The following is a 6,441-nucleotide window of genomic DNA, read 5'->3' on the forward strand; positions in this document are numbered from 1 at the left end:
TATATCAAGTCAAGACCGGTTGATTAGCCAATCAGAAAATTTCCTTCTGTATTTAGGATTGTACCATATGTAGAACTCCTCTACTATATAAAGGGGGTTCCAATCATTTTATAAGGGGACACTGATAACAAAGCAATATATTACGTTGTTCAGTTCTTACTTTTTAATAATATACTCAGTTGGTTCGAGGGCGACCTAGCTCGAGGGCCAAAGTTGCGCGTTACATTGGTTTGTTTCATTTTGCAATTAATTTCTAACTTCAATTCTTATATTTCTTAGTTTGTGCCAAGTGAAATCACATTTCCTTAAAACCACTTACAAATTTTTATTATCCGATTTTAAGGGTAAACAGTTTGACGCCCACCGTGGGGCTAAGGATAATAGTGATTGCCTGGTGCTAATTTTCATAACACACACTGCTTTACACTTGTTCTTGTAAGCATTTTTTATTCCAGGATCAGCATGTCGAACTCTCAAGCAGTACCTACACACATCGACAATGGTATTGGTTTTCATGGCAAAAACAATAACGTAGCTGCCCCAAGAAGCGAAGTTTCTCCAGTTGATCTCGAGGGAGTACCAGTTGCAGACCCCATCGACGTCAGTTTCCATGTTGCCCTGAATGAAATCTGGGCGTCGACCTCGAAAATAGCATCCGCAGAGACGTTCGATCAGCTGGTCAGAACGTACAGAGTGGCGAAGAAGGCAGAATCAGCCTTCGAATAATATTCGAAATGATGCAGGCTCAACAAGTTGCAATAGTACAACTTCAAAACCAAAACCACGCATCGAGTAGTGTCGAACCCGAGCCATCACAGGAAGTTGTTCATAGGGCCGAATCAGTGCCGGGGAGGTCAAATGTGAATGAGTCAGGGACCGACCCCGCTATCTTAAAAATGTTCGAGGAGCTAACAAAGCGAATTGAATCGGGGGAGAAGAAGATTGAAGCGAATGACAAAAAAATGGAAACATATAACTCCTAAGTTGATCAAATTCCAGGGACACCACCGATTTTGAAGGGTTTGGATTCAAAGAAGTTCGTACAAAAGCCCTTCCCCCCGAGCGCGACTCCTAAGCCCATTCTGAAGAAATTCCGCATGCCAGAAATTCCCAAGTATAATGGAACTACCGATCCCAATGAGCATATCACTTCTTACACATGCGCAATAAAGGGGAACAATCTAGAGGACGATGAGATTGAGTCTGTACTGCTGAAGAAATTCGGAGAAACATTATCAAAGGGAGCGATGGTATAGTACCATAATTTTCCACCTAACTCCATTGATTCTTTTTCCATGCTCGTTGATTCCTTCGTCAAAGCACACGCCAGAGTGATAAAGGTTGAGACTAGAAAATTTGACCTCTTCAAAGTAAAACAGAAAGACAACGAGATGCTTAGAGAGTTCATATCTCGGTTCCAAATGGAGCGTATGGATCTGCCCCCAGTCGCCGACGATTGAGCCGTTCAAGTTTTCACTCAAGGCCTAAACATACGAAGTTCGGTAGCTTCGCAACAGTTGAAGAAGAACTTGATCGAATATCTAGCTGTAACTTGGGCCGACGTACATAATCGGTACCAGTCAAAGATTAGGGTCGAGGATGACCAGTTGGGACTCCTTCCGGGTCTGTTTATCCAAACAGGACCATCGATAGAGTTAAAAGGGATATTGACCAGGAACCACGGTCAAACAGAGATCGATATCATCCATACGGTGGAGATCGGAGAAACAACGGGCCTGGACGCAACCCCGATCAAACTGATAGAAGAAATGATCGAGGACAGAGCTCTCGAGGACTCATGAGTAAAAGAAGTTTCGACAGAAATGTCGAACCCAAAGAAGCACCACGACTATCAGAATACAACTTCAACATTGATGCATCAGCTATTGTATCGACCATTGGGCGCATCAAAGACACCAGGTGGCCCCTACCTCTACAGACTGATCCGTCCCAGAGAAATCCCAATCAAATGTGCAAATATCATGGCACCCATGGTCATAAAACAGAAGATAGCACACAACTGAGGGAGGAGGTAGCCCGTTTATTCAACGAAGGGCATCTTCGAGATGCTTCGCATTCGCGAAGGCCAAAATCCAACTGCCTCAAATCCTTCATCGCGTTCGTGACCTCCTCGTCGCATTCACGAAGGCCAACTATTTCTGCCCTATCATTTCCTCTTCGTGTTCGCGAACTCCTTGTCGCGTTCGCGATGACCAACTGACCAACTCCTTCGCGTTCACGTTCCACTCTTTGTGTTCGCGAAGGTCAAACGACCCCAGGCCCTAATCTTCCTTTCCTCTTCGCATTCGCGAAGGCTTGCCCTGCTCCTTCTTCGCGTTCGCATCCACAACTTCGCTTTCGCGAAGACCAAACCATCAGTCCCTCAAATTCTTCTTCGCGAACGCGTGACTCCCTTCGCGTTCGTGAAGAAGGAGACCAGACTTCAGCAACAGCAGTCCAAACAGCTCCAATTTGGTCTGAAACCACCCCGAAACACACCTGAACCCCTCAGGACCTCAACCAAACATACCATCAAGTCCCAAAACATCATACGAACTTAATCGAGGCTTCAAACCACATCAAACAACGCCGGAATTACGAATCACGCATCGAATCGAATTATGAACTTCCAAAACTTCCAACTTCTAAAACTCGTGCTGAAACCTATCAAACTAACCCGGAATAATGTTAAATTTTGCAGGCAAGTCCCAAATAACATAACGGAGCTGTTCCAACTCTCACAATCGCATTCCGACCCCGATATCAAAAAGTCAACCCCCTCGGTCAAACTTCCCAAAAATTCGACTTTCGCCATTTCAAGCCTAAATTGGCTACAGACCTCAGATTCACAGTCCGGACACACTCCTAAGTCCAAAATCACCCAACGGGAGCTAACGGAACCGACAAAACTCTATTCCGGAGTCGTCTTCACATTGTTCCGACTACGATAAAAATTCTAAGACTTAAGCTTCCATCTCAGGGACTAAGTGTCCCAAATCTCTGCGAATCATCCGTAAATCAAACTCGACCACACACGCGGGTCATAATACATATTGCGAGGTTGCTCTAGACCTTAAGTCACTGAACGGGGCATAAATTCTTATAATGACAAGTCGGGTCGTTACATTCTCCACCTCTTAAACAAACGTTCGTCCTCGAACGTGCTAAAAATTATTTCGCGGTTACCATATTGATGATTTTACTTTTATACATATACTCACGGTTGATTCCATGCTACCGCATTTGAGATAAGCGTGACAACATTATCTCATTTGAGATTATTTCTTTTATCCATATTTGAAAATCTTTAAGGCCATTTTCTTACGCTCCAATATTTTCAAAAGGCCTGATTTCTCACAACAACGCACAATATTAGTCTCAACTGGCTATAGCAACTCGTGCCTATGCACACATCAATTTTCTCGATAGTGTTGAAGTAATTCAAAACTTTCTTTGGGGTGCTGCATTATTCCCCGCGTAGGATCATTCGCCCTCAAACACATAACATAACTTTTCTCTTCCTTTGAAAATCTCAATCCTCCAAACTTTTACTAACTCCCAAATTTTTCAAAAATTTCGGCAGAGTCTCCCCTGTAATTGGGCCTATCCACCTGCCAGAGTAACACCAAAACAACTCCTAACAACACATCCACAACCCAACACAATACCACAAGGTATATATCAATAACACAAATCTCAGCATTACAAGCACTGCATTATCATAATGATATCAGGATATGAAGCACATCGTATGTATGCTCACCACCACATCTTTGGTCTTAAAAGCTGTTCATAATTAATTCCAACATCATCAATTAATCCCATATTAACCACCACCTCATTTCAAATTTTTACAACACTTACAATAAAATGTGAGGCATGAAGACCACATGATTGCTTACTCGGGTTAATGAGTTACATTTAACGCCACTTGGGCACTCATCTCATAGGTTAAAACTCAATGTTTACAGCACCAAAATGGCTGAATATGCACAGAAAAATATACAAGAATTATCAAATAAGCCTAACAGGCAAGACTCCCTATTAATACCATTGTACAATTAAATTTCACAAAGAAAAATTTTTTAAACTCATAAATATTTCACCACAAGGACCTCGTCCTTACATAACTTCTATCGCGGCTTGCAGCCCGGTTTAAATTTTTCACATCATGTAAAAATGCGAGGATCTCGTCCTCAACTCCGAATCACAAGTATGTTGCACATTGTTCCAACTGAAATTTTCAATTTCCTTTCTTTCTTCTTTTCAATATATTTCATAAATAATTTTTCATAACATATAATGAACCCTCATACCGGTAGGGCACATAATTCATAAAACAATTGGAGTCAATTATTCCGAAACACATTTAACCCATTATAATGAATAAAAAAAATACTTTTGGACTTATAGCCCTCAATGGTGTACAAAATAAAATGACAGACACGGGTTTATATCTTTAAATCTCCCAACAAGGATAAATATATAAGTGGGTCACAATTTTACGAAGCTCACCCATAAGTGGAGCATAATAGTAGGACTCACCTCAATATTCAAAACCGAATCAAATTAAGGGAAAATATTCTTTTATGACAAAAATCAGGTCACCATCTGGTGTATTGACCTCAGCCAAATCATAGCAATTATATCAACGGGTCGGGTCTCCACCTCTTAGGTGCCCACTACCCGCTTGTCCTCCACCTCTAGCTGACTGTACACGTGGAGTATCAACTGGAATAAAGCTTGTAGCTGGAGTGTTCTGATGAAATCCACCCCTCCCCAAGTCTGGGACAATCTCTCATATTATGCCTAGTATCACCACACTCATAACAACCCCTCTGAGGTCGCGGCTGCTCGTACTGAGTTTGTATCGGATAACTGGAATAACCACTGTAAGAATCTCGTGTCGGTGGTGCACTGTAAACCGGAGCACTCCGAGAAATCTGATGTGCGGACTGAGCTGACCGACTGCTCGAGCCTCCGTTATAATGGGTTCTAGCTGAAGAGTAAAATCCACTGAACCCTTCAGATCTTCGAGACCTCTTAGCCTCCTTAGACTCTCTTTCTTCGCCTAAAACACCCTCAATCTTCCTTACAATCTCCACTACTTGTTGAAATGGGGCATCAGTTTGCAACTCTCGAGCCATACATATTTTAATATCTTAATCGAGCCCCTCAATGAATCTGCGGACTCGTTCTCTGATTGTAGGAACTAAGATAGGTGCATGACGGGCTAACTCACTGAACCTGATAGCATATTCTGACACTGTCATAGTTCCCTGACACAACCGTTCAAACTCCGTGCGCCACACATCTCGGAGAGTCTGGGAAACAAACTCTTTCAAGAACATTTTCGAAAATTGAGTCCAAGTTGGTGGTGTTGCATCGGCTGGTCTACCTTCTTCGTAGATTTGCCACCACCAATACGCTGCGCCTGACAGTTGAAATATAGTAAAGGCAACTCCGCTCACTTTCACAATACCCATGGTGCGGAGAATACGGTGATAACTCTCTATAAATTCTTGGGCATCCTCTGTAGTTGTGACGCTGAAAGTTGGTGGATCATATTTCTTAAACCTTTCAAGTCTCTTTTGTTCTTCTTCTGATGCCTCGGGCCTGACGTCAGGCAGAACCGGAATAATAGGTTGTACCGGTACTACACCCGGAACCTGACCAACGTGAACCTGCTGCTCTGGAGTTGTGGTAGGAATCTGAGTTACTCCCCCAATCTGCAAAATAATTGGTGCAACAGAGATCAATCCCGCCTGAGTTAATATACCAAACATACTTAGGAACTGTGCTAAGGTCTCCTGAAGTCCGGGGGTAACAACAGGTACTTCTGGTACCTGTCCCCCAAGGGAAGCTACTAATGGCTCCTCAATTGTTGTTCTGACAAGTGCTCTAGTCGCAGCACGTGCCCTTCCTCGACTTCTACCTCGGCCTCTACCTCGGCCCCCGTCTCTTGCAGCCCTAGCAGTATGTGCGGATGCATGCTCAGCTAACCCAGTAGCATGTGTCCTCACCATCTGTAAGAGAATGGAGATACAAAGGTTCAAATTTCAAATTCAACAAATTCCGCATGACAGGAAAGAAAGAAATAAAAATTTCCTAACAGTTCTGTGGCCTCTCGAAGATAAGTACAGACGTCTCTGTACCGATCCGCAAGACTCTACTAGACTCGTTCGTGACTCGTAGAACCTATGAACCTAGAGCTCTGATACCAACTTGTCACAACCCAAAATCCCACCACAGGCGTCGTGATGGCACCTAGTCTCTAGGACTAGGTAAGCCGATTTCAATTACATTTTGAAGCCATTTTTTTTTTGAATTAAATAAGTAACCAAAACTAACGGCGGAATAAATATGAATATACAACCTCCCAAGATTGGTAGTACTGAGTCACGAACTCTAACTGAATACATGGAATGATCACGAGGATCG

This window comes from Nicotiana tomentosiformis, chromosome 9 (genome assembly GCF_000390325.3).
Source record: "Nicotiana tomentosiformis chromosome 9, ASM39032v3, whole genome shotgun sequence".
NCBI classification, from domain to species: domain Eukaryota; kingdom Viridiplantae; phylum Streptophyta; class Magnoliopsida; order Solanales; family Solanaceae; genus Nicotiana; species Nicotiana tomentosiformis.